At 47.1% G+C, this 26,800-nt stretch overlaps 2 protein-coding genes across 2 annotated transcripts in view; one reads left to right on the top strand and one right to left on the bottom strand.

Annotated features, from left to right (window-relative positions):
- MICAL3 (microtubule associated monooxygenase, calponin and LIM domain containing 3) overlaps positions 1-11,706 on the bottom strand; it is a 232,758-nt gene extending 221,052 nt beyond the window's left edge. The window contains exon 1 of the mRNA XM_050746022.1: positions 11,410-11,706. The gene's annotated coding sequence lies outside the window, so the exon portion shown is untranslated. The remainder of the gene's footprint in view (positions 1-11,409) is intronic.
- DGCR6 (DiGeorge syndrome critical region gene 6) overlaps positions 1-26,800 on the top strand; it is a 341,424-nt gene that overhangs the window by 76,096 nt on the left and 238,528 nt on the right. The window lies entirely within an intron of this gene.

The raw sequence follows: 26,800 nt of genomic DNA, 5'->3' as shown, positions 1-26,800 counted from the left end.
GATGGAGGCACCTTGCTCTCCATCCATGAGGAAGGCAGCACATGGCCCAGCCTTGTCCAGTCTGACCTCTCTTCCTGCAAGGTGAGTGTCAAGCAGAGAACCACAGAACTGAAAACCGGAGCTGCTTCATGCAGTCAAGAATCCCCTGAAGAAGGAAGGCAGTTACCTCCCTGTTCTCGACATCTTTTCAGCTGGCCTGGCTCTCATCCTTTCCAAGACCTGGCTGTTTGCTTTGCATTCAGTTATATTAGCTAATTCATATCCTTCTAATAAATTTCTTCCATCCTTCTCCAAAGTTAGCCCTAGAGTATATATCTGTTGTTTACAATCAAAAAACCCTGGAGGTATACTCACTCTCTCTCTCTTTTTTTTTTTTAGACAGAGTCCCACTTTGTCACCCAGGCTTGAGTGCAGTGGCATAATCTCGGCTCACTTCAACCTCTGCTGCCCAGGTTCAAGTGATTCTCCTGCCTCAGCCTCCCGAGTAGCTGAGATTACAGGCACCTGCCACTGTGCCTGGCTAATTTTTGTATTTTTAGTAGAGATGGGGTTTCACCACATTGGTCAGGCTGGTCTTGAACTCCTGACCTTATGATCCACCCGCCTCAGCCTCCCAAAGTGCTGGGATTACAGGCATGAGCCACCGCGCCCAGCCGAGGTGTACTCTCTTAATTCTCTTAATAACCTCATTTTCTGTCATTACCCCTGTTTTAGTACAAGCAGCCGAGCTTCAGAGAAGTTAAAAGATGTGCCCAACGTCACACAGCTAATGAGTGCCACAGTCAGAATCTGAACCCAAGTCTGTCTGATGTGGAGTCATGACAAGAGCATGGGTTTTCTTGGGAGAGCAAAATGACTTCAAATCCCCACTTCCCACATACAAATGCACAATGGGTGTAGCAATGCCAAAGCCACAGAGCTGTTGAGGATGGATAGGTGATGCATAGGAAAGCACAGGGCCTAGTGTATGTGCTTAGTAAACAGAAATACCCGTCCCTAAGAATGGAAATTATTTTATCTGCATAGTAAATTAAACAAAGCAATTGGCATCTTTCGTCCAAAGATTACTGCTTCTGAGTTGATCCAAATACGATCTCTCTGTCTCTCTCCCCCTCTATTTTGTTTGTTTGTTTGTTTGTTTGGGATGGAGTCTCACTCTGTCGCCCAGGCTGGAGTGTAGTGGTGCGATTTTGGCTCACCGCAAGCTCCACCTCCTGGGTTCACGCCACTCTTCGGCCTCAGCCTCCTGAGTAGCTGGGACTACAGGTGCCTGCCACCACACCCGGCTAATTTTTTGTATTTTTAGTAGAGACAGGGTTTCACTGTGTTAGCCAGGACGGCCTCCATCTCCTGACTTTGTGATCTGCCCGCCTTGGCCTCCCAAAGTGCTGGGATTACAGGTGTGAGCCACCGCGCCCGGCCTAACACTTTCTCTTCAACTGTTTATTTTTAGGACTTCCATTTTTCCAGCATAGGGAACATAGCTTTGGGGACTTTTTACCCCATTAAGAGAATTGGAAGAATATTTTAAGTAGGTCACAACTCCTAGGGGAAAGAAGGGTATGTAATAAGCAGAGCTGTGGGGCGGCTTTTGTAGAAGCGTGCCTGATGTGGATGTTTAGGTGATGGAGCTTTTTCTTTGGACGTGGGAGAGAGGGAAGGGGAAGACGGTAAGAGCAGGAACAAAACTAACAACTTGGAAAAGCTGTTCTCTTCCTTCTGGGCTCTGGTATTTTCTGATCGAATGGCCTAATATACAGTGCCTGGGTTCTCCTGAACCTTTGGTTTGCTACATAAACTCGAGATAAACATTTGGTGTCTCAGTGCCTCATTTTCATCATCCTTCAGAGGAATGAAAATTCTTACTCTCTTCCTTCTCCCAGGGCATGTTGGATGGGAGAATTCGATTGTATTATGCGCACCCTATGCTCTTTTTCCTGAGGGTATCTGAATTTTCTGGTAGGACTTCCACAGACAGGAAACCAAGAAATGTCTGTGTGTGTGTGTGTGTGTGTGTGTGTGTGTCTAAGAGTGGGGGAGAGAGAGGCCAGGCATGATGGCTCGTGCCTATAATTCCAGCACTTTGGGAGGCTGAGGTGAGTGGATTCCGGGAGGCGGAGCTTGCAGTGAGCCGAGATCGAGCCACTGCACTCCAGCCTGGGTGGCAGAGTCAGACTCTGTCTCAAAAAAAAAAAAAAAAGAGAGAGAGAGAAAGTGTTACTTGTACTAAGATTTCTGATGCTTTTTCATAGATAAATTCAAGTTTTCCCAGGCCTGTGATTGTGAAAAGTACAACTAAAAGATGGCCTTGGCATTGATTCAACAGTCAGTAGATATTCACAAGCTACCTGCCATAAATAAGGACTTCACCAAAGTCAAATGACAGCAAGAGTGAAAGAAAACCCACATAGCCTGGATTTATTCAACATAATTGTGACTCTTGGGATTCTTCCGGTTTCTGGGGCTAAGAAAAAACATTCTACATTGGAATATATCATAATTTCTGGGATTTCTCTTTTCTTCTACATTCATTTCTTCCAATCTCGAAGGTTTTATCGGGGGGTTCTTTGCTATTGAAAAGGCAATATAACAACAGCAAGATAATTTTGCAAATTTAAGATTTAAGACTCATTTTTTCGTTTTGAAATGGAGTCTCGCTCTGTCACGCAGGCTGGAGTACAGTGGCGTGATCTTGGCTCAAGCGATTCTCCTGCCTCAGCCTCCCAAATAGCTGGGATTACAGGTGACTGCCAGCACACTCGGCTAATTTTTGTATTTTTAGTAGAGACGGAGTTTCACCATGTTGGCCAGGCTGGTCTCGAACTCCTGACCTCAGGTGATCCGCCTGCCATGGCCTCCCACCACCCCCGACCCTAAGACTCATCTGTAATCCATCACTTCAGCACAAATATGGCACATGCATACAGATTATTACAGTTACGAACATGATGTGCTTGCTGGGCTCTATTCGCTTTTGTTCCTTTTATCAGAAGTATTTTCCATGTTTCTTTCTAAGTGCCTTTTGATTTAGGCTTTGGTTGTGAATGCAAGATATTCCACTGTATCAATGTACCAACAAAATTTTAAACCGTCCCTGTAATATTAGACATTTCAGTGATTTCTACTTATTTATATTACAGCCAACACAGTAGAGAGTATTTTTTATGCATCTGAAATTTAAAAAATCTTTGTTAACTAACTTTATTGGGATAAATTCCTGGGTCTGGTAATTGTATGGCTTTTCCTACACAGTAGTAGTAATTTTATGACTTTTCCCATATATTATCATGTTGCATTCCCCACAAATGTTATCAATTTATAATGCAACCCACAATAAATATGGAATTTTACTGCAACCTCAATAGCATTATGTTGTGGTTTTGAAAAATTATTAACCATTAGCAAGAAGCATAACAGTATAATGGTGTTGTAATTTGCACTTTTGATTGCTATCAACAGTGAACACATACCAATGTATTGTTCATTGCATTGCCTCATGTAGATGAATTTCTTCTTATGAACTGTGAATTTATCCCTGGGGAGTTGTTTTTTGTCTTCCAATCAGGTTTATTCAGGTATAATTCACATATCAAAAAGTTATTCTTTTTCGTGTGCAGTTCTATGGCTTTTAACAACTATAGACAGGTCACCGAATGGTTCTATGATCCTGAAAAGTCTCCTGCTGGGCCTTTGTAGTCCCATTCTCCCTCCAAACAGCCCTTGGCAATCACTCTTCTATTTTCTTTCCCTATAGTTGCAACTTTTCCAGAGTGTTATATAAATGGAATCATACAGTACACAGTTATGCATAGAATTGTAATGCTTTAAAATTCTTTAAAATGTTTCTTTTCTTTCTGCAGTATTCAAAATGCTTTATTAAATATGTGGTTCAACATCAAAAGAGCAGTATGTAGTCGGGGGAACAGAAATTGTAACTAGTTTACCACTAACTCTCTTGCACCACCACCCTCAGGAAAAAAGCCTTCCAGAACCCGGCCTTCCAAAGGCCCGAGTCAATCCTCGAGTCTCTGCCTCTCCCTTGTCCACGCTCCCATGCCCCTTCTCCTTTTCTGAAATAAATTATTGGTTTAACAGAGGTTAACTTTTTTTTTTTTTTGAGACGGAGTCTTGCCCTCCTTGCCTAGGCTGGCATGCAATGGTGCGATCTCAGCTCACTGCAACCTCTACCTCCAGGGTTCAAGTGATTCTCCTGCCTTAGCTTCCCGAGTAGCTGGGATTACAGGCACCCGCCACCATGCCTGGCTAATTTTTTGTATTTTTTTTAGTAGAGATGGGGTTTCACCATGTTGGCCAGGCTGGTCTCAAACTCATGACCTTGTGATCCACATGCCTCCGCCCCCCAAAAGTGCTGGGATTACAGGCATGAGCCACCGTGCCCGGCCTAACAGAGGTTAACTTTTAATTTGTAATATATAATGCAAATATTTCCCCCACTTTGTTCCTTTTTCATTTGATAGATTTTTTTTTTTTTTTTCTTGAAACAAAGTGTCACTCTGTCACCCAGGCTGGAGCACAGTGGTGCGATGTCGGCTCACTGCAACCACCGCCTCCCAGGTTCAAGCAATTCTCCTGCTTCAGCCTCCTGAGTACCTGGGATTTCAGGCACCCGCCACCACACCCAGCTAATTTTTTGTATTTTTAATAGAGACGGGGTTTCACCATGTTGGCCAGGCTGGTCTTGAACTCCTGACCTTGTGATCCGCCTGCCTCGTCTGGCCTCCCAAAGTGCTGGGATTACAAGCGTGAGCCACTGCGTCCAGCCGATAGAAATTTTAAATTTAAATGAACACAATTTTTTCCCCATGGATTCTTCTAACTTGAAAATTATCCATAGATCTAAAATATATTGAATTATATTTTTTTGCTAGCTCTTGAAGAATTTGACCTTTTAATATTTCATTTTGATTCAACTCCAGTTTCTGTCAGTATTTGCTTAAGGTAACGACTTTAAAAGTTTCTTCACCATGATTCATAACAAGAAATATATTTTGCATCACAATTCAGTACACACACACAAAAATACATATACAGCCTGGGCGCGGTGGCTCACGCCTGTAATCCCAGCACTTTGGGAGGCCAAGGCAGGTGGATCACCCCAGCTCAGGAGTTTGAGACCAGCCTGGCCAACATGGTAACCCCATCTCTACTAAAAATACAAAAATTAGCAGGGCATGGTGGTGGGCACCTGTGGTCTCAGCTACTTGAGAGGCTGAGGCACGAGAATCACTTGAACCTGGGAGGCGGAGGTTGTAGTGAGTCGAGATTGCACCACTGCACTCCAGCCTGGGCGACAAAGACTCTGTCTCAAAAAAAAAAAATACACACACACACACACACACACACACACACACACACACAGTATACAAAACTGAAACACAGGCCGGGTGCAGTGGCTCATGCCTGTAATCCCAGCACTTTGCGAGGCCGAGGCGGGCAGATCATGAGGTCAGGAGATCGAGACCATCCTGGCTAACGCAGTGAAACCCCGTCTCTACTAAAAATACAAAAAATTAGCTGGATGTGGTGGCGGGCACCTGTAGTCCTAGCTACTCGGGAGGCTGAGGCAGGAGAATGGCGTGAACCCGGGAGGCAGAGCTTGTAGTGAGCCAAGATTGTGCCACTGCACTCCAGCCTGGGCAACAGAGCGAGACTCCGTCTCAAAAAAAAAAAAAAAAAAAAAAAAAAAAAAAAACTGAAACACAAATTTCAGGACACAAATCTTCCCTTCACTACATGTATGCATTCTGGTATTTTCTATTCTTTCTTTTTAAAATGGCCCACCTGGCCGGACACAGTGGCTCACGCCTATAATACCAGCACTTTGGGAGGCCGAGGAGGGTGGATCACTCAAGCCCAGGAGTTGGACACCAGCCTGGGCAACATGGCGAAACCCTGTCTCTACAAAAAATACAAAAATTAGCTGGGCATGGTGATGCATGCCTGTAGTCCCAGCTACTCAGGTGGATGAGGTGGGAGCATTGCTTGAGTTGGGAGTTCAAGGCTGCAGTGAGCTGAGATCACGACACTACTGCACTCCAGCTTGGGCGACAGAGGGAGACCCTGCCTCAAAAAAAAAAAAAAAGAACCCACCCAAGACGACTATTCCATTTTTCCTCAGACAAACTCCATAGGCATTAATGGTTGTATTATTGGGTATTCAGTCACATCAATGAAAAGTTCTGAAGTGATTACAGTTATCCATGGCAAATCATTGGATATGGTGGGGAAAGTGGAAATATCTCTTGCGTCGGTTGGAAATAAGAAAGACCTGCATATGAAAAGGGTGATCAGGCTGAGCGCAGTGGCTCACGCCTGTAATCCCAGCACTTTGGGAGGCTGAGGCAGGCAGATCACCTGAGGTCAGGAGTTCAAGACCAGACTGGCCAACATGGCGAAACCCTGTCTCTACTAAAAATACAAAAATTAGCTGGGCAAGGTGGCGTGTGCTTGTGATCCCAGCTACTCAGAAGGTTGAGGCAGGAGAATTGCTTGAGCCCGGGAGGCGGAGGTTGCAGTGAGCTGAGATTGCAGCACTGCACTCCAGCCTGGATGACAGAACAAGAGTCTGTCTCAAAAATTAAAAAAAAAAAAAAAAAGAGTGATCAGGGAAGCTTTGGCAGCTTTTTTGGAATTTTCTGCTGGAGAAAATGAGACTGCTGCTGATGTTTTTAAGAGAACAATTTTGGAGGCAGATAAAATTGACAGGGCAGCTTCCCAAGGAAAATCTTCGTGCTCAGTGATATGATTCTACTGCAAAACCTGAGGACACTGGGAAAATATTCCACCTGAAGAAACAAACTCCTGTCATCCTTTCAGATAAACTACGCTTCTTTTTCCTTCTCTTGACCTGAAAGATACATTTTGGGTCAGAGGTCCTCTCCTTTCAGATTATGTTAAACTCTGACTGTCCAAACGAGTGCACTTCCATTTTCAATTTTTTTTTTTTTTGAGACGGAGTCTCGCTCTGTCGCCCAGGCTGGAGTGCAGTGGCGCGATCTCGGCTCACTGCAAGCTCCGCCTCCCGGGTTCACGCCATTCTCCTGCCTCAGCCTCCCGAGTAGCTGGGACTACAGGCGCCCGCCACCGCGCCCGGCTAATTTTTTGTATTTTTAGTAGAGACGGGGTTTCACCGTGGTCTCGATCTCCTGACCTTGTGATCCGCCCGCCTCGGCCTCCCAAAGTGCTGGGATTACAGGCGTGAGCCACCGCGCCCGGCCTCCATTTTCAATTTTTAAGCAATCATATTTTCAATTTATATATGGTATTTCTTAATATTATGACCAAGAGTTTTATCAGCATTAATTTTTCAGTGTAGTTTGTTGTTTAAAATAATGTAATAATCAAAATGACATATATTGTCATACTACTATTAACCAGGCTTCAATATATCAGTGTTTATTTTATTGTGTTAAATGTATACTTTTAAATAAAACAGCTATAAACCTTTAAAAAGTACAAAATAAATAAATAAATAAATAAATAAATAAATAAATAGGCCGGGTGCGGTGGCTCATACCTGTAATCCCAGCACTTTGGGAGGCTGAGGAGGGCGGATCACTTGAGGCAGGAGTTCGACACCAGCCTGGCAAACATGGTGAAACCCCATGTCTACTAAAAATACAAAAATTAGCCAGGTGTGGTGTTGGGCACCTGTGGTCCCAGCTACTCGAGAGGCACAATAATCACTTGAACCTGGGAAGCGGAGGCTGCAGTGAGCCGAGATCTGGTCTCTGAACTCCAGCCTGGGAGACAGGGTAAGACTCTGTCTCAAATAAATAAAATAAATAAATTAAATTAAATGAGATGGCCCACCAAGTTGATTTCATGACTCACTGATGAGTCACAATCCACAGTTTGAAAAAGTGTGAAAAGGGAATTTATTAAAGCCACACAATGTCTCCAGTAGTCCCACTCTGAGTTTAGGTAGCGCCCTACAGATGAACTGATTTACATGGGTTAAGCTGGATCAACTGGACCTTTTCCCCCAGTAGCCTGTGCAGTAAATTGCCCTTTTCAGAGAATAGATATTGGTGGTCGTGGCAGGGAGGGGTAATAGAAATGAGACATGGTTTTGCTATTCCTGGATTAGCCATCTACTGGGCTGGCAGCCCTCACATGGCTGGCCTGCCCTGTCTCGTGAGATGGATCAGCCCTGAGGTGACCTGTCAGGAAAGGACATTTGGGCTGGAAGTAGCAGAAGCCTCTGTGAGCCATCCTTCACGCAGAATTAGTCAGTGGCAGCTCCGGTAAAGCGAAAGATTGAAGCATGCCCATCGCCCAGCTCAGCCAGGTGAGTACTAGGGAAACCTGTGGGAGGCCCAGGTGAAATGAAGGCATTGTCTCAGGAGGTCAGATTGACTCCAGGAAGGAACAAAATGATGTGTCAATGGCTATGCACAGACTAGAAAAGCAAAGACTAAAGGGAAGGATGGAAGTTGTTCTAACTGTTTGGGGTTGCTTGGAGGGAGTGGGGCACGGGAGAGGGAGGGAATGTAGTCAATGCATGGGAACGCAGAGAGGAGTATGCAGAGACGAGCAATCTGGTAGGCCACGTGGGAGACTGTGGCCATTCTATGGTAGGGACACCCTTCCCGGCCACTCCCTCAGTGGCCCTGGCACATCAAGCTTTGTCGTCCACATCGGGTGGGTTGTATATGCTTTAAACAACATCTTAATCCTCTCATGCCCAAGGGTTTCAGAAGATATGGTACCATCATTTATACCTATCTTCCAGAAGATCTTAACCCTTTCTCTACTTAACCAAAATGAAAGCGAGGGCATTGGGAAGCTGTGCCTGGTGAAGCTCCGACACCGGGTGGGTAGATCACATTTTCTAGTGTATGTAAAATTTTAACATTTCAGGCCCCGAGTTTTAAGGCCTTACCTAATTTCTTTGAGCCCCTTAGTCACTGTGAACTCGCTGTGTAGTGTAGTGTCTGCGTCCGCCTGCCTTGGTGTTTATGAGCATTCACGGTAACTTTAGAAGGCAAGGGTTACAGGAAACTTTTTGCCCCCGACCCCCAGTCTGCAACAGTACCTGTGGGGAAGATCTTACCCCGGGGCTCCAATTTTCAGGGAGAGGAAGTGTCTAGGATTTCCCATATAGGCTTAGGAGGGACTCGCCATTTGGAAGGATTTTAGGCCTAAGAAGAATAACACTTTATAATTTCTAGGTGATCTTACTTGTTGCCTCTTCTCTCTCTAGAGTGACTACCGCATTCCTAACCCCTCTTTTTTTTCTTTTTTTTCCTTTTGAGACAGAGTCTTACTCTACCACCCAGGCTGGAGTGCAGTGGTGTGATCTTGGCTCACTGCAACCTCCGCCTCCCTGGCTCAAGCTATTCTCTTTTTTCTTTTTTTTTTTTTTTTTTTGAGACGGAGTCTTGCTCTGTCGCCCAGGCTGGGGTGCAGTGGCCGGATCTCAGCTCACTGCAAGCTCCGCCTCCCGCGTTTACGCCATTCTCCTGCCTCAGCCTCCCCAGTAGCTGGGATTACAGGCGTCCGCCACCTCGCCCGGCTAGTTTTTTGTATTTTTTAGTAGAGACGGGTTTTCACCGTGTTAGCCAGGATGGTCTCGATCTCCTGACCTCGTGATCCGCCTGTCTCAGCCTCCCAAAGTGCTGGGATTACAGGCTTGAGCCACCGCGCCCGGCCGGCTCAAGCTATTCTCATGCCTCAGCCTCCCAAGTAGCTGGGACTACAGGCATGCACCACCACACCTGGCTAATTTTTGTATTTTTAGTAGAGACTGAGTTTCACTCTGTTGGCCAGGCTGGTCTCCAACTCCTGGCCCCAAGTAATCTGCCTACCTCAGGCTCCCAAAGTGCTGGGATTACCACGCCCGGCCCCCTCTTCTAAGTGTCCATTCTCCTTGTAGTGGGTGGATGGTGGGGGGACATACACATGTGACTCTGGTTAGTACCTAGGCAGCCATGAAGTCCACAAATGTACAGGGGGCCACAGCTTTCACGCTACAGACTTGCAAAGGTATGCATCTGCTTTCCCTTGCCCTGGAATATAGATCAGAACACTTCATTTAGTGAAGGGACTTATTCTGAGAGTGATGATCCCTCCCTCGTTTGAGACATTGCCTTCATCCTGAGCTTCTTGGAGCAGCCCAAGGCCCTGCCAGCTCTCTTTGCCTGCAGCTTGTAGGCATTTATGACAGTTGCATACCCTGCCCTCCAACAGCAGCCTGAGAGACTAAACTATTACCAAGTTAACCTGGAAAAATGTCACCCTGATTGATTAGAATGGTGGGTGGCCACCTTAGCTCATTAGAAACACCTGGGAAATTAAAAAAAAAAAATCCAGTATGCACTCCAAATTTTCCCCCCACCACTCCTCCCCACAAAAAGAAAATTTAAAAAATCCCAGTGTTTGGGCCATATCCCAGACCAATTAAGTCAGAATCCCCGGGGATGGGACTCAGGCAGCAGGATTTTTAAAAATCTCCGCAGCAGCCAGGTCGGAGAGCTAATGAATAGCACCAGCGTTTCAGCCTACAGCTTGTCTTGGTTTCACCCTTTTTTCATTTCTTTACAACAATGAAAATTCTAAACAGTTGATCACAGTGCCAGGCCAATAAGAAAGCATTTTAGGGAGGAGAGAGGAGGGAAGGGGTTGGCAGGCACGGAGAGGACTTGACACACAGAAAGCATTTGCCATGGAGTCATAACCATTTGATTCTAAGACACATGCCGCCTCCAGAAGTCATGCGGCCCCTCCCTCTGCTTCCAGTAGAGAATGAACTTGGCGGTCCTTTTGTTGCACACGCCCGGGAGCTGCGCCGGCGCAGCGCGCCCTGCAGCCTGGGAGCGCAAGCGGGTGCGCCACTGGTCCTCGGTCACCACTGCGCGCCGCGGGCTGGCGCAGGGCCCCTCTGCCGGAGGGAAACCGGCGTCCCCCCGCGCGAAGCAGCCGCTGCTCCTAAAGAGTTCATGGGCTCACCGCGCTGAGCTCGCCAGAGCGAACCCGGCTTCGCCAGGGGCCTGCTGGCTGTCCTGACACACCTGGCCTACCTCGGGGGTGCCTGGGGGGACGCCCTTCCTTTGACTGCGGGATAGGAGCACAATGAAAATGGGGCGGACGTGGCTGGGAGACAGCTCTGCTCTCCGGCAGGCTCTGGGGAGTGTGTGGTACGTGGTATCCGCACTGGTGGGTGTCGTGCGGTGATCGAGACATGGAGACAGGGTGTCGTTCCCACTAGGGGAGAGAGGACAGCATTTAGAGGGAAACGAAATGGATCCGAGAAACCCAAAGATGTCACAAAGGAAACGCTTCCCCGTCATAAGCAATCTAAATAAGTGATTCTTAAAGGCATCCATCAAAACGCATAACCTTGTCATTTAGATTCGCTCGCCCACAGGGGGACTGGAGGGTACTCACCGACTAGGGCTTCACAGCCGCATCACCGCCAGCGGTGGGCGCCTGCCTCGGCAGGGGCAGGGTGGGTGTCCGCAGGACACAGGTGCCGCCGTGGCTGCTCGCACAACCCCTGCAGCTGCGATCCCGCCCAGTTAGCCTCGGGGGCTGCACAGCCCAGCCCACTCGCCCAGGGCCAGGGGTTTCTCAAGCCGCGCGGCGAGGACGCAAGGCTGCCCCGGGCGCCTGCCTACGCGGGCGCCTGCCTACGCGGGCGCTCGGCGCCGGGACTCTGCCGGGGCTGCAGGAGCGCGCGCTGCTAGCTGGGCGGGCTGCTGCTCCGCGTGAGCGCCATGGCAACGCGAGCTGGCGCCCCCAAGAGGCCGCAGAGCTGCGGCGTGGGACGCTCGGGTGAGGCTCAAGCCAAAACCAAAAGCGAACCTTTTCTCTTCCTCCCCATCTTTTCATTTTCTACCCCTCTCCGACCCCTTCTCTCGACACACGTTGCTAGCACCTCTAAGGGTAGAAATTCCAGCACTCTCCTGAGGCCACTTCCCCAGCGAATTCTGCTAACTACACAGCCAGTGTTCGCTGGGCTCACAATCGAACACATACCTCCTTGCAGTGGCTTCGGCACCCAGGTCTCCGGAAGCCAGAGGAGGAACTAAGTGTAGGATACTGAGCAAGTCGCGTAACCTCTGAAGAGTCGTGAAATTTCAACGGTATAAAGGATACGACGTTGTCTTATCGATTGAAAAATGCTATAAAATGAAGTTCTTACTATTACTATGATGCTGACCCTGGAGATAAGCTCAGAGCCCTGGGGGAGAGCTACAGTTGCAAGCGCTCCAATGATCAGGTCGCGCACCCGCTCCCCACCGGAGAAAACCTCTTGCTGCTGGAGCCCGGTCAGCCTCTTCCACACTTCCAGCCAGGCCCGGCATTGCCACAGCCGGTGGAGCTGGACAGAAATCTACCAGGCACTAAAATAAGTTAGATGGAAGACGGAATGGATTTGACCACATTCCTATCAGCATCTGCTCATTATAATTGCAACATTATAATCAGAGCAGAAAGAAACCCAGAGATTATTTTGTCTTCAAGGATCATTGACCTCAGTATATCTCCATCTGAAGCTGTGTTGTCCAAAGCAGATTGACTCCGGCCGCCGGCTCAGAAGAGGGCCGACTCTGGGCTGGTGACTCCTTGGGAGGGACTCTCGCTGGTCCCAGGTGGTATTTCCTTCGCTGTGTTCCTCATTCGTGTTCCCCTCATGTCCATCATGTGAGGAGGGGAACTGACAAGGCCAGGGTGCTGGCTCAGACGCAATCTCCGCTCATCCTCTGGAGCCCCACTTCATCACCCAGCCAGTGTGTCCACTAATGTCTCCCCGCCTACAAACCTGCACGTGTTCTGCCCCAGTAATAGAATAAGGGAACACATTTTTACTGAGCTCTGACAATGTGCCTGGGCTTTTCAGGAGCTATTTCATTTAATTTTTAATGTAAAACATTGTTTTACATATTAAGAACCTAAAAGCACAGAGAGTAAGTGACTTGCTTGTGTAAGGTTATACAGTTAAGTAAGTGGTAAACCTGCAATTCCCAGTTTTGTTTGATGCCACAGCTGAAGATGCAAGGCCCTCTGGGCATGGCCTGGGTGGATATTAGGGAAAAATGTCCTAGAAGTTCCAGAATCTCTAATAATTTCTCCTACCTCTCATTTTATTTTATTTTTGACCCTGGAGATTTTTTTTTTTTGAGTTCAGAGTCTTGCTCTATTGCCCAGGCTGGAGTGCACTGGCGCAATTTCAGCTCACTGCAACCTCTGCCTCCCAAGTTCAAGCAATTCTCCTGCCTCAGCCTCCTGCATAGCTGGGACTACAGGCATGCACCACCATGCCCAGCTAATTTTTGTGGAGATGGGGTTTTGCCACATGGCCCAGGCTGGTCTCAAACTCTTGAGCTCAAGCAATCTGCCCTCATCAACCTCCCAAACTGCTGGGATAACAGGCATGAGCCACCGCACTCCGCCAAAATGTTTACTTTAGAAAAACTGAAAAATATAGAAACATAAAGGAATAAAAGCATCCATAATCTTATCACCTAGAGAAAGCCATGTGTAATATTCGTATTTCTTTCCAGTCTTTTTTCTAGCTTTCTAGCTTTAAACTAAGTTGAGATAAAACCATACACACACACACACACACACACACACACACACACACTTGCATCCTGCTTTTTGTTAAAAATAACTTTGTGGGAAATTCCTCCTCCTTTGAGGACTTTTAAAAAACATTAGTTTAAATGTCATACAATATTTTTATCATATGAGTATCTCATAATTTCCCTTTTATTGAATATTTCCAATTTTTATTGATTGTAAATATGGCAATAAAATTTTTTCTTCATAAATCTTGCCCGTGTGTGAATAATTTCCTTCCAGTTGGATCCCACAAGTGGAATATTTGGTCCAAGGGTAATAACATTTTAAAGACACTCCAATCCTCTCCAATGGGGATTTCCAACTCACTGAGCCCCGCTCCCCACAGGACCTGCACGGTCCCACTCCACTGCCCTCCACACATCTGTTGTGCCCTCACCTGGCATATGGCATTTAAATTATTTAGCTCACAAATCCTTTGGGAAACTAGGGTTAGTTCTTTGTAGCTTTTTGGTTGATTATTTTGATTTACTCAGAAAAACACAGTATCTCCTTTACTATTTTAAAATCCTCTATAAGTAAGAATAGGGAGAGAAAAGAAGAGAAAGGGGTGAGCTTTCCAAGGCCCTGGGTTAAGCCAGGGATGCTGGAGCTTGGAGCTCACTTCATAGTGACCCTTCTGATGGCCTCAGCCCCAGCCCTGCTATAGAAAAGCTGCCCGGTCCCTCCGATCCTCACGTTTTTTGTTTTTTTTTGTTTTTTGTTTTTTTTTTTGAGACGGAGTCTCGCTCTGTCGCCCAGGCTGGAGTGCAGTGGCACGATCTCCGCTCACTGCAAGCTCCGCCTCCCGGGTTCACGCCATTCTCCTGCCTCAGCCTCCCGAGTAGCTGGGACTACAGGCGCCCACAACCGCGCCCGGCTAATTTTTTGTATTTTTAGTAGAGACGGGGTTTCACCGTGGTCTCGATCTCCTGACCTTGTGATCCGCCCGCCTCGGCCTCCCAAAGTGCTGGGATTACAGGCGTGAGCCACCGCGCCCGGCCCGATACTCACGTTTTTATCTGCTGATGGGCTTACTGCTGATGGATGATTGGATACATTTAAAAACGTTGTCAGAGAGTGTTGGGCTCGGATGGGTGGAGTAGGGGAGACCCCTCAGGAAAAGCAACTAGAGTAATAGATGGGTCAAAGGTCAGCAATAAGGCTGTGTGATCTCATCCTCCAAGATGAAATGAGGCCTAATGCTGCTGTCTTCTTCCTTGAGAGAAGACAACAAAGAGGGAGGGCTCAGGGCAGAAGGTGGGGGCGGGGGGCGCAACATCAACTCTAGAATCCCTTTTTGTTTGTTTGTTTTGAGACGGACTATTTTAAAATAGTCAAAAGGACTAGATTCCCTCCCACCACACTTAACTTTCTCAGTGGGGAAAAAAACAAATGCTGAAAAAGTTTAAAGCGATTCCAGGCCAGGCGCAGTGGCTCACACCTGTAATCCCAGCACTTTGGGAGGCCGAGGCGGGCGGATCACGAGGTCAAGAGATCGAGACCATTCTAGCCAACACGGTGAAACTCCGTCTCTACTAAAAATACAAAAATTAGCCAGGCGTGGTGGTGCACGCCTGTAGTCCCAGCTACCCGGGAGGCTGAGGCAGGAGAACTGCTTGAACCTGGGAGGCTGAGGCTGCAGTGAGCTGAGATCACACCACTGCGCCCCAGCCTGGGTGACACAGCGAGACTCTGTCTAAAAAAAAAAAAAAGACTAATATTTCATCATCAAGTAGTTTTAGATAACAAACTGAATTTAGGAACGAATGTATTGCAATTAAATTGACAAAATACCTGTAAATTTTACAGCTTTTCTCCCCCACAGACTAGCACTATGCAAAAATTGAATGTTTAATTATGAATGAAGGTATCTACCATGTTGTTCTCAGAGTTTAATTATCTGAAGACAATGTCTGAGGTTTAAAGTTGAAATACGTATATTTGAACACAGAACATTTATTTGACCACTTTATGCCATGAGTGAAAGGGGTCAGTCCATGCTTTTTTCCCCTTCCTTGTCTTTTACCAGCTGGCCATTTTATTTGCGTAAGGTATACTGAAATTCCTAGGGACCTACGAGGTCATTCTCTGCTCCCTTGCTTTCCTCAGATGAGGAAACTGAGCTCTACAGAGGTTAACTGACTAGTTCAAGGTCACTCTGCATCTCATTAGTAATCTTGAAGTCTGAAGGCAGGCTGCCTACACTTGCAAGTGACAGAATAGACAGCTAATCAAAAATACATGAAAATTTAGTTATAATCTATAGTTGATAGGATAAACATTAAGAATGAGCCTGTAATCCCAGCTACTCCGGAGGCTGAGGCAGAAGGATCCCTTAAGATTAGGAGTTTGATCAGCCTGAGCGACATAGCGAGAACCTGTTACATTTTTTTTTTTTTAAGAGTCAGGGTCTCATTCTGTCATCCAGGCTGGAGTGGAGTGCAGTGGTGCAATTATAGCTCTGCAGCCTTGAACTCCTAGCTCAAAGGATCCTTTCATCTCAGCCTCCTGAGTAGCTAGAATTACAGGTGTGCACTAGGACTCCCAGCTCGAGACCCTGTCTCTATGAAAAAAAAAATAGAAAGTAGCCAGCTGTGGTGGTGCACAAGAGTGGATCCCTTAAGCCTAGGAGTTTGAGGCTACATTGAGCTATGACTGCATCACTGCACTCCAGCCTGGGCAATGGAGTGAGAGCCTGTCTCTAAAAGAGAAAGAAAGGTCTTCCTGGACTTTTTGCTAGACTAAAACCAATAAGTTCAGATTTGACATGAATAAATATAATGGCCTGCACTTTTGGTTGAAAATATCTATTGCAAAGTAGAGGCCTGACTTGTGCATGTGAAACAGAAGATAGGGGAGTTAAGTCAACCAACAGGTTCAGTAAGAGCCCCACGTGGGAAGCGGCTGGTGAAAGAGCTAATGCAACCTCAGAGCTCTATTAGTAGACAGAGAGTAACCTGATGTTTCAGGGAGCAACTGGCCCAGGAATCTTGGTGTTGGCCAGGTCATATTTGTACCACTCTGTAGCACAAGGTTCCAAGAGGGACCTTGATAAACTAGAGTTCATCCACCAGAGGAGGAGGCTGCAGGCCTTGGGCACTGCTCAGCAGGATGAGGGGCCACTGCAGTTGAGCATGTCTAGCCTGGAGTTTTCTGAAGGACATGATTACTGACTTTATGTATGGGAATGGCTGCTAATGAAGAAGAGGTAGATGGCTTGTTCTATGTCACTCCACAGGGCAGAAGGAGGATCATTAGGGACGAGGATGAATGGGAGATGGATTTCTGTTCAAAGAATTTTCCAACATTGCTGACTCACCACAGAATGGTCTGGAAGTGTTCTCAGGGAAATGCTGGGATCCAAGCATCTGAGAGCTTACAGGAGGATACCTACTTTGGGGCAGAAGTTGACTCCATGACTTCCAAGTTCCCTTTAACTCAAAGATTCTGTGATTCTTCATGGATTCTCTCTTTCTTTCTTTCTTTCTTTCTTTCTTTCTTTCTTTCTTTCTTTCTTTCTTTCTTTTTCTTTCTTTCTTTCTTTCTTTCTTTCTTCCTTCCTTCCTTCCTTCCTTCCTTCCTTCCTTCCTTTTTCTCTTTCTTTCCTTCCTTCCTTCCTTTCTCTCTTTCTTTCTTTCTCTTATTTCTTCTTTGTTTCTTCTTTCTTTCTCCTTTCTTCTTCCTTCCTTCCTTCCCTTCCTTCCTTCCTTCCTTCCTTCCTTCCTTTTCTTTCTTTCTTTTCACAAAGTCTCACTCTGTTGCCCAGGCTGGAGTGCAGTGGTCTAATCACAGCTCACTGCGGCCTAGAGCTCTCACCTCAGCTCCCTGGGCAGCTGGGACTACAGGCACATGACGCCACACTTGGCTAATTTGTGTGTGTGTGTATATTTTGTAGAGACAGGGTCTCACAATATTCCTCAGGCTGCTCTCAAACTCCTGGGCTCAATTAAACCACCCACCTTGGCCTCCCAAAGTGCTGGGATTCCAGGCATGAGCCACCATGCCCAGTCAGGTTATTTTTCTGGTACTGCTATTTCATGCCCGGTAGATAATGTTTTAGTGCTTTTGACCTTCTGATTCCCAAAACAATTCTAATGATTTGTCATTAGAATATGTATCTTAAAAAAAACAATAAAACTCTTAATAAAAAATTGAATCCCGGCCAGGCGCAGTGGCTCACACCTGTAATCCCAGCACTTTGTGAGACCAAGGCGGATGGACCACTTGAGCCCAGGAGTTCAAGACCAATCTGGCAACATGGCAAAACCCCGGTTCTGCCAAAAATTAGCCAGTCTCATAACCAGATCTCAAAAATAAATAAATAATTGAATCCAGAAGGACCTCTGAGGAAAAGTGAGTTGCTTCAGAATTTGGCCACTGAATTTAAATCTAAGCTTGCTCAAAGTCTGGGCAAAGAGAAAAATGTGTGAAGGTATAGATTCTTACTGTTCAAGAAGAAGATTACATTTTCATCTGTATTAGTATTGACCTTGTCTTGCCAAAGGGATTATAAGATCCTTAACAGCAGGAAACAAACCTTTTACTTCATTTTAACTTCTAGAATCATTAGACTATTTTATGCAGAGTAGGTGCTCAGTGTATCTTGAATAATTTGACTTTCTTAAAGATGAAATAGGAAAACATTTTTGCTTTATTTTTTTCCTGGAGTCCGATAGAAAGATTAATGGGAGATGGATTTCTTCCAGCCTGCTGAAGCTGGAAGTCACAGTTCTGAAACTACATTATATTGTTCCAATGAGGTAGCCTAAACTTGGCCTACAGAAAGCCCCAGGCTGCCATAATTGCATCTACTGGTACCCCTTCCTCTTTGCAGAACAGGTTTCTGTCTTAAATGCATTTGTGTTGCTTTCTTTTTTTTTTTTTTTTTTTTTTTTGACAGAGTTTTGCTCTTGTAGCCTGGCTGGAGTGCAATGGCGCCATCTTGGCTCACTGCAACCTCTGCCTCCTGTGTTCAATTGATTCTCCTGCCTCAGCCTCTCAAGTAGCTGGAACTAGAGGTGGGCACCACCAGGCCCAGCTAATTTTTTTTTTTTTTTTTTGAGACGGAGTCTCGCTCTGTCGCCCAGGCTGGAGTGCAGTGACCGGATCTCAGCTCACTGCAAGCTCCGCCTCCCGGGTTTACGCCATTCTCCTGCCTCAGCCTCCCGAGTAGCTGGGACTACAGGCGCCCGCCACCTCGCCCGGCTAGTTTTTTGTATTTTTTAGTAGAGACGGGGTTCACCGTGTAGGCCAGGATGGTCTCAATCTCCCGACCTCGTGATCCGCCCGTCTCGGCCTCCCAAAGTGCTAGGATTACAGGCTTGAGCCACCGCGCCCGGCCGCTAATTTTTGTATTTTTAGTAGAGACAGGGTTTTACCATGTTGGCCAGGCTGGTCTCAAACTCCTGACCTCAGGTGATCTGCCTGCCTCGGCCTCGCAAAGTGCTGGAATTACAGGCATGAGCCACTGCACCCAGCTGTGTTGCACATTATTGCCACTCTAGGACCCTGAATTTCCACTGCAGCTCTTCATTGCACCCAGTAGTAGCAATAACCAACATTAGTATTTTACTTAGAACATTAAGCACTGTTCTAGGTGATTTATATGTATTTACTCATGTCATCCTACCAACTCCAGAGTTTATGCTCCTCCCCCACTACCCTCTCTGCGTCTCAGTAAGTTGTCTACCTTCAATGTGTAATTAAGTCACCAAGGGACCAAAATCTGAAGTGAATTCCATCTTCTTAGTAGCAAGACACCAGGTGGTAATGGGTTTCCTCTGCCTCTCCTCTTTCCATCACCCCCTCTGTTCCCTGGACACCAGCTAAAAACTACCCTGTTGTATTTCCTGCCCCCAGCCTGGCTTCCTGGACTTGGCCACCCTCCAGCTCTGCTACCAGGTCTGCTTGGCTCAGGGGTTTGGAATGAAAGACACAAGACTGAGCTCCTCTGAATGACTCATATCTGTTTGGAGTGGTTATAGCCTGTTTTTGTGCCACTTAGCAATTCATCCTCCCCAAACCCATCCCTTCTTCATTTTCCTAAAAATGCCAGATGGTATATGTTTATTTTTAAATCAGTGTGAATTTTGATACATTTTGAGAATGTATCAACAACACTTCCTGTCCCTTACCCTACCCCAGGGATACTCAGAACTACCACCACAATATTGCAAAACCAGGGCGCCTGCGTTGCTGCTGGAGGGCATGGTGTTACAGAAATCACTGCTATCCTGCGAGCTGCAGGTAGATGCCCAATAGGAGTTTTCTGATGATGACATCTCACCTTGGGTGGAGACAGGGCTAGGACCAAACCCTCCCTATGGCTTTGTCCAGGCCGTAGAAGGGGGGCAGGTCTGTGCTTGGCATATCTTGCTGCCGTTTCTGTTAGACACAGCTAAGCCCAAGGGTAAGAAGAAGCAGAGGGTGTGCCCATGGGAACCTCATCCTCTTTTCTGTGGTTTCCACACAGCCAGGAGTCAGCCCCTTTCTTTCATTCTAACCAGCGGAGTCACTGGCACCAAACACATTGTCTCAGTGGCATAAATCCCATACCAGTGAGGGTTTTTTTTTTTTTTTACTGTAGGAGACCCCTTGGGGCTGAAGAATTGGGAGCGGCCCCTTGGCTTGAAGCCAAGTAAGTAAGTAACTAAGTGAGTAAGTGAGTGAATGAGTAAGTGAGTGAGTGAGTAAGCCATTACTCCCATTAGTCTCCTCCACCTGGACGTAATGAGTCCACACGCCTGCAAACAGCCAGTGCTCCTCCCTGGACTTAGCCCAATCTGCCGAGACAAAAGCCAGACAGAGGCCGTACTTAGGTCACACAGAGCATTTAGATCATTCACTTCTGATCTGGCCCTGGTACAGGATGGCAGGAAGAGCAAGGATAAGTGAACACCAGAGGTATTTCAAAAACGTCTTTAGACCTAGAAGAAGAAGGCCTGCGTTTCAGTTCCAGCAGTATCATTTAGTAATTGCACGACATCGAGCAAATTAGTAGACTTCTCCAAAGCACATATTTCCTCATCGTCAAATGGGAATAGTAACACCAGTTTATGGCCCCATTTTATGGGGGCATGTGTGAGGATTGATTATATGGCAATGCATATGCCAACACTTCATAAACTCCGATCATGCTATGAGAATGTAAAGGATTATTAGAAATTTCTATTTATTTAATAGTTTCATCAGTTTGTTCCTCTACTCCATTTTTGACCAAAACAGTTTGTAAATAGTAAAATGGAGAGCTTTGATTTTTTTTTCTCACCTCCCATCTCACGTTCTGCCCCAGGCAGGCAGGGGGCTGTGGTTGGGAGGTGCAGTGCAAACTTGCAGGTAACATGTGTGAGGTGTGGAAGAGGCAAGCGCCTGCATACTCATCACAGTTAGGGAACAGAACCAGACAGAATTCAGGGCTGGCTGGAGGAGACCACTATGGTCACAATAGTGGACGGCTCCAGAGCTGACCAGCAGGCAATCGAGTCAGCTTGAAGCAAAAGGTGATCTCAAGCAAAACTGGAAGCCAAGACAGATCTAACAGATGTCAAAGATGCTGGCCTGGCCGGGCGCGGTGGCTCAAGCCTGTAATCCCAGCACTTTGGGAGGCCGAGACGGGCGGATCACGAGGTCAGGAGATCGAGACCATCCTGGCTAACACGGTGAAACCCTGTCTCTACTAAAAAATACAAAAAACTAGCCGGGCGAGGCGGCGGGCGCCTGTAGTCCCAGCTACTCGGGAGGCTGAGGCGGGAGAATGGCGTGAATCCGGGAGGCGGAGCTTGCAGTGAGCCGAGATCCGGCCACTGCACTCCAGCCCGGTCAACAGAGCGAGACTCCGTCTCAAAAAAAAAAAAAAACCAAAAAAAAAAAAAACAAAAAAAGATGCTGGCCTTTGACAAGGTCTCCCCAGAGACTGGGCTTCCTATCCTGGGCTGCTCGGAAATTTACAGTGACCCCCAATCTAGCCTTGGACTGGCTGGAGGAAGTGAAAGTTTCCAGGAGGGAGGATTCCTGCTTGTCTACCCCACAGCTTTCAGTATCACTGTCCACATGGAAAGCTATGTCCTGTGGCAGACTTGGGAATCGCTCCAGTCTCCACATCCCCCAAGGAGTTTCTGATTCAGATTCCCAAGTGGACAATTTTGGCTTACAGAGGGAAAGCCTACATTTGGGTATCAGAAACTTCATACTTGGTGAATGCTGGCTGCTTACTGAGTCTGGGACGAGAGTTCTAGCAGTGAGCGTGCTGTTGTTACCCAAGCCAACCTCTAGAGAGATGTTTCAGGGAAAAAATAAAATAAAATAAAATAAAACAGGAAGCTCAAAAGAGAACCGTGCAGACAGTTCAAATCATTCCCAAACTGGCCAGTCGTCCTTGTAGTTCAGCATAACGGGTAGCTAAGGTCAGAGCTCAGGGTCTTGGGTCCTAGATTAATATTCATCCACTCCTATAGGTAATTTTATAGGCCAAGAAGAGCAAAAACCAAACCAAACAAACAAAAATGGGCCCCTGAAATGATTTTTCAGAGTGGATTATCAAGAAGGCTTAGTGCTTGGAGTAAAGAACTCGATAAATGAAGACTTCCAGTCGTCTTGAGATACCCAAATAAGAATATCAACTCTTTTTTTTTTTTTTTTTTTTTGAGACAGTGTCTTGCTTAGTCGCCCAGGCTGGAGTGCAATGGCGCGATCTCGGCTCACTGCAAGCTCCGCCTCCTGGGTTCACGCCATTCTCCTGCCTCAGCCTCCCGAGTAGCTAGGACTACAGGCGCCCGCCGCCTCGCCCGGCTAATTTTTTGCATTTTTAGTAGAGACGGGGTTTCACCGTGTTAGCCAGGATGGTCTCGATCTCCTGACCTCGTGATCCGCCCGCCTCGGCCTCCCAAAGTACTGGGATTACAGGCGTGAGCCACCGCACCCGGCCTAGAATATCAACTCTTAACTGGTTACTATCTGGTTTAAGGCAGGGGCCGCACATTGACCACGTGCTACGTGCGGTTAGTAGAGGTGTTTTGTTAGATCGTCTCATTATCTCTGTGCCATGTGTGGAGGGCAATGTCACAGAAACTGGGGGTGACTGGTTAAAACACTCTGGACACTTAAAAGGCCTGAGAAGAAGCCTGGAGAGGGGCCTCTGGTCAGGCACACCAGGGTGTCTGATGAGAAAGGCAAGTTTGTGATCTCATGCCCACAGAGAGCTAACCCTAAATGCCAGCAGCAGATGGCCAACCTGGGAGAGGGTTTTGCACAGGGAGAACGCACTCAGCTGGGTGGTCAGGGAAGGCTTCTAGTAGGAAAGGGACCTCGGTAGTGTTTGGAAGTGGTGGAGGGCGGGGGGCTACGGAGCAGCTGGTGGCTGGTAGAGAGGCACATTCCAAGGCAGGAGACGGGGCAGGCAAAGACCCGGGGGCAGGCAATCTCCAACTATATTCAGGAAACCATGAGCAGGCTAATTTGACTGAAGCAGAGAATTTGAGTTAGACAGAAATGGAAGTGGGCAAAGAATGTATGGAGTGAAAATGAGCAGGGATCATGTCTCAGATCTATTGAATCAAATATCTCCTGATGGAAACAAAAAGCTTGTGGGGTGAGAGTGAAGGGTGCCCCCGTGGCTGGGCTCCCCTGGTAGCCCTTTCTCCTGCGGAGCCACCTGTGGGGTGCCCCCACCCTAGCTCCCTCTTTGGGAGGCAGACACCTGCCCAGCCTTGCTAATCAGGCAGCAGTTCATGGGGTTCGCCTCCTGCGTCAGCCGTGGGGAAGGCTGAGGAGTGGCAAGGTTACAACTGGCGTCCTCAGGCAGTCGGAGGCCTGGCAGCAAGATAGCGTGTTCACGGCGGGGCGCGGTGGCTCACGCCTGTAATCCCAGCACTTTGGGAGGCCGAGGCGGGAGGATCACGAGGTCAGGAGATCGAGACCATCCTGGCTAACACGGTGAAACCCCATCTCTACTAAAAATACAAAAAAATTAGCCGGGCGTGGTGGTGGGCACCTGTAGTCCCAGCTACTCGGGAGGCTGGGGCAGGAGAATGGCGTGAACCCGGGAGGTGGAGCTTGCGGTGAGCAGAGATCGTGCCACTGCATTCCAGCCTGGGCGACAGAGCAAGACTCCGTCTCAAAAATAAATAAATTAATTAATTAGTTAAAAAAAAAAAAAAGAGAGAGCATGTTCACTGCACTCGGCTCTCTCCTCGCCCAGAAACACAAGCAAGAGGCACCTGGGACCAGGCTCAGCTCAAAGCCCCTCCCTCTATATATCTGGGCACGAGCACACAGATATATACCAGCCTTCTCAGATGGATATTCCTGTGTGTGTATCAATCACAACAAACACATCCAGGGGTATATTTCCTGAGCAAGCAGATCTCTGCTATACATATACACATGTAAAAGCATATAGATGTACAGGCTTTCCTGCATATGTGTATACACATACGTTTAGTGGGTTGTTTTTCAGGATATTGAAAGCCAGAAGCACGCTATCACACGGGAAGACACAAGCTTCACATAACTCTGCATTTCATCGGGCCAAGAAAGCACAGGTTTTCAGGACCACAGTTCCCATTTCTCCTGTTCTGCAGTCCTCATCTGATTGGCCAACATTATGGGCACTCTCTGCTCTGGTGGCCACTGCAACACAGAGGGAACAAGAGTCGAGCTAGCTCGGCAGCATTGGGCCAGGGTGAGGGCAGCTCACAGCCCTCTCTGTTGCCTTGGGTCGTCATTCGTCATTCAGCAGCTGCACCACTAGCCACTGTCTCCCTCAGAAACACGAAGCCCTTCTTTTCTTATTCCGCCTTAGGGAAGCCTGGGCCTGCCACAGACCGGAAAACCTCACATTCCACAGAGAAGACCTCGGTTTCCCCCCAAGCTCTGTCCAGGATGGAGTGACAAATCACTGTACTTAACAGACAAAGGCATGAAGTCCGGGTCAGGGCATGACTGTTCCACAGCACCTTTTCTAGATGTGAGGTATCAGTAAACACCTACGGTGCTTCTGTTACGGGTATAATATAAGGAGGTAAAAGAACACAAGTACGAGGCTCATTCTCCTGGGAACTCACATCTTCACTGGGGCTACAAGACGCCTGGAGCAAATGCCAGGCACAAGATCGGGGATAAAAGCCTAACTTTCGGAGGCTTGCTTTGGCTAAAATCAATTACAAAGCAAAGGAAGTGGATTAGAGGGATATCTTATGAAATCCCATCAGATTTGGATCATGCTACGGAGTTTTTTTCTTCCTGGCTGTATTTTAGGTTTTCTCTCTCACTGAAACTGATTAATCGTTGTCAAAGTTCCTCCCTTGTACCCTTCTCTCTGTGGGAGGGCTGTCCCTTGGCTGGCCTGGGATGCAGGAATAGCTTTTGTGCACCCTTTGGTGTCCACTTCTGTGCATCTCTCTTGGCACTGCTTCCCTATCTCCAGCTTGCTCAGGCCACCTGCAGGCTCCTAGGACCCCACCCTCTCAAATGTCCTTCTCCCCTGCATCCCCATTTCCCATTCAAAAGCCCACAGCACATCTCAGTTCGTGCTATGGAAAAAAACTAAACTCAGAAATGAACATTCGCTAAGATGTAAATATCTAGTAGTTTGATTGTAGAGCCATTTACTGGAAGGGACTTCAGAAAGGATTTAGTTTACCTACTCATCAGATGAGGAGACCTACAGAGGGGAAGTCACCTGCCTGACTCCCAGAGACAGAAACTGCTGGGACTAAAACCCAAGGGTCCTGACTCCCAAGTCCCAGGAACTTAACTTCCCCCAGGGAATGGCCCACCACCCACCCAAATGTAAAAACTAGAGACTCTGGGCAGCATTCTGTCTCTATGCCAGGCTCCAATCTCCTGTCTATTTTGCCTCCAAAATATATCTCTAATCTGCCCACTTTTCTTTAACTTCACATCACCTATCTGGTATAAGCCATCATCATCTCTTTGCTTGAATCTACCAAGGCACCTAATCAATGTTCTTTTTGTTTTGTTTTGTTTTGTTTTGTTTTTGAGACGGAGTCCTGTTCTTATCGCCCAGGCTGGAGTGCAGTGGCGTGATCTCAGCTCACTGCAACCTCCGCCTCCAGGGTTCAAGCGATTCTCCTGCCTCAGCCTCCTAAGAAGCTGGGATTATTGGCATGCGCCACCACACCAGGCTAATTTTGTGTTTTTAGTAGAGATGGGGTTTCACCCTGTTGGCCAGGACGGTCTTGAACTCCTGACCTCAGATGATCCACCCACCTCAGCCTCCCAAAGTGCTGGGACACGCGTGAACCACCATGGCAGGCTGAATTTCATTCTTTTTCTAATATTATTAGAATATTCCCAAATAATATTCCATTGTGTGTATATCCCACATTTTGCTCATTGGTTTGTCACAGTCATATCTGAGCTTTGGGTAGATCTGGCTATAGGCGGATAATCCCTAAGACATACTGCTAAATGAAAACAGCAGATGCAGAACAGTGTGTATGATACGCTACCACTTCTGCTGGAAAATGTCATACAGGCACATGTGTGCATACATATGCACGTGGACTTGGAAAGGCATAGACCATCTTTGAGAATACTCAATAAGTGGTTATCTTGGGTAGGAGAGCTGGTGGCGGGGGACAGAAATGGGAAGGAGACTTAGTTTTCACTAGATATACTTTCGTACATTTTATGGCTTATTTATAATGATTTTATAATTATATTACATGATCAAATAAAATCCTTGGTGAATCTTCAATATTCAATAAAAGGCTTGGTTCTTTTAAGCACATATAAACCTTTTTTTTTTTTTTTTTTTGAGACAGGGTCTTGCTCTGTCACCCAGGCTAGGGTGCGTAGTACAATCTCTGGCTCACTGCAGTCTCTACTTCCCAGGCTCAAGTGATCCTTCCGCTCCAGCCTCCTGAGTAGCTGGGACTCAGTAGGCTGAGGTAGCAGGTGCATGCCACCACAGGCTAATTTTTAAATTTTTTATAGAGACGAGGTCTTGCTATGCTGCCCAGGCTGGTCTCAAATTCCTAAGCTCAAGTGATCTTCCCACCTTGGCCTCTCAAAGTGCTGGGATTACAGGTGTGAGCCACTGCACCTGGCCTAGCACATATAAACTTAGTAAGTTAAGAAAAGTAGGCTGGGTGTAGTGGCTCATGCCTGTAATCCCAGCACTTTGGGAGGCTGAAGTGGATGGATCATCAGGTCAAGAGACTGAGACCATCTTGGCCAACATGGTGAA

Source organism: Macaca thibetana, chromosome 10 (assembly GCF_024542745.1).
Source record: "Macaca thibetana thibetana isolate TM-01 chromosome 10, ASM2454274v1, whole genome shotgun sequence".
NCBI classification, from domain to species: Eukaryota; Metazoa; Chordata; class Mammalia; order Primates; family Cercopithecidae; genus Macaca; species Macaca thibetana.
Note: the sequence above shows the minus strand (reverse complement) of the source record. Positions and strands in the feature narration are given on the sequence as shown.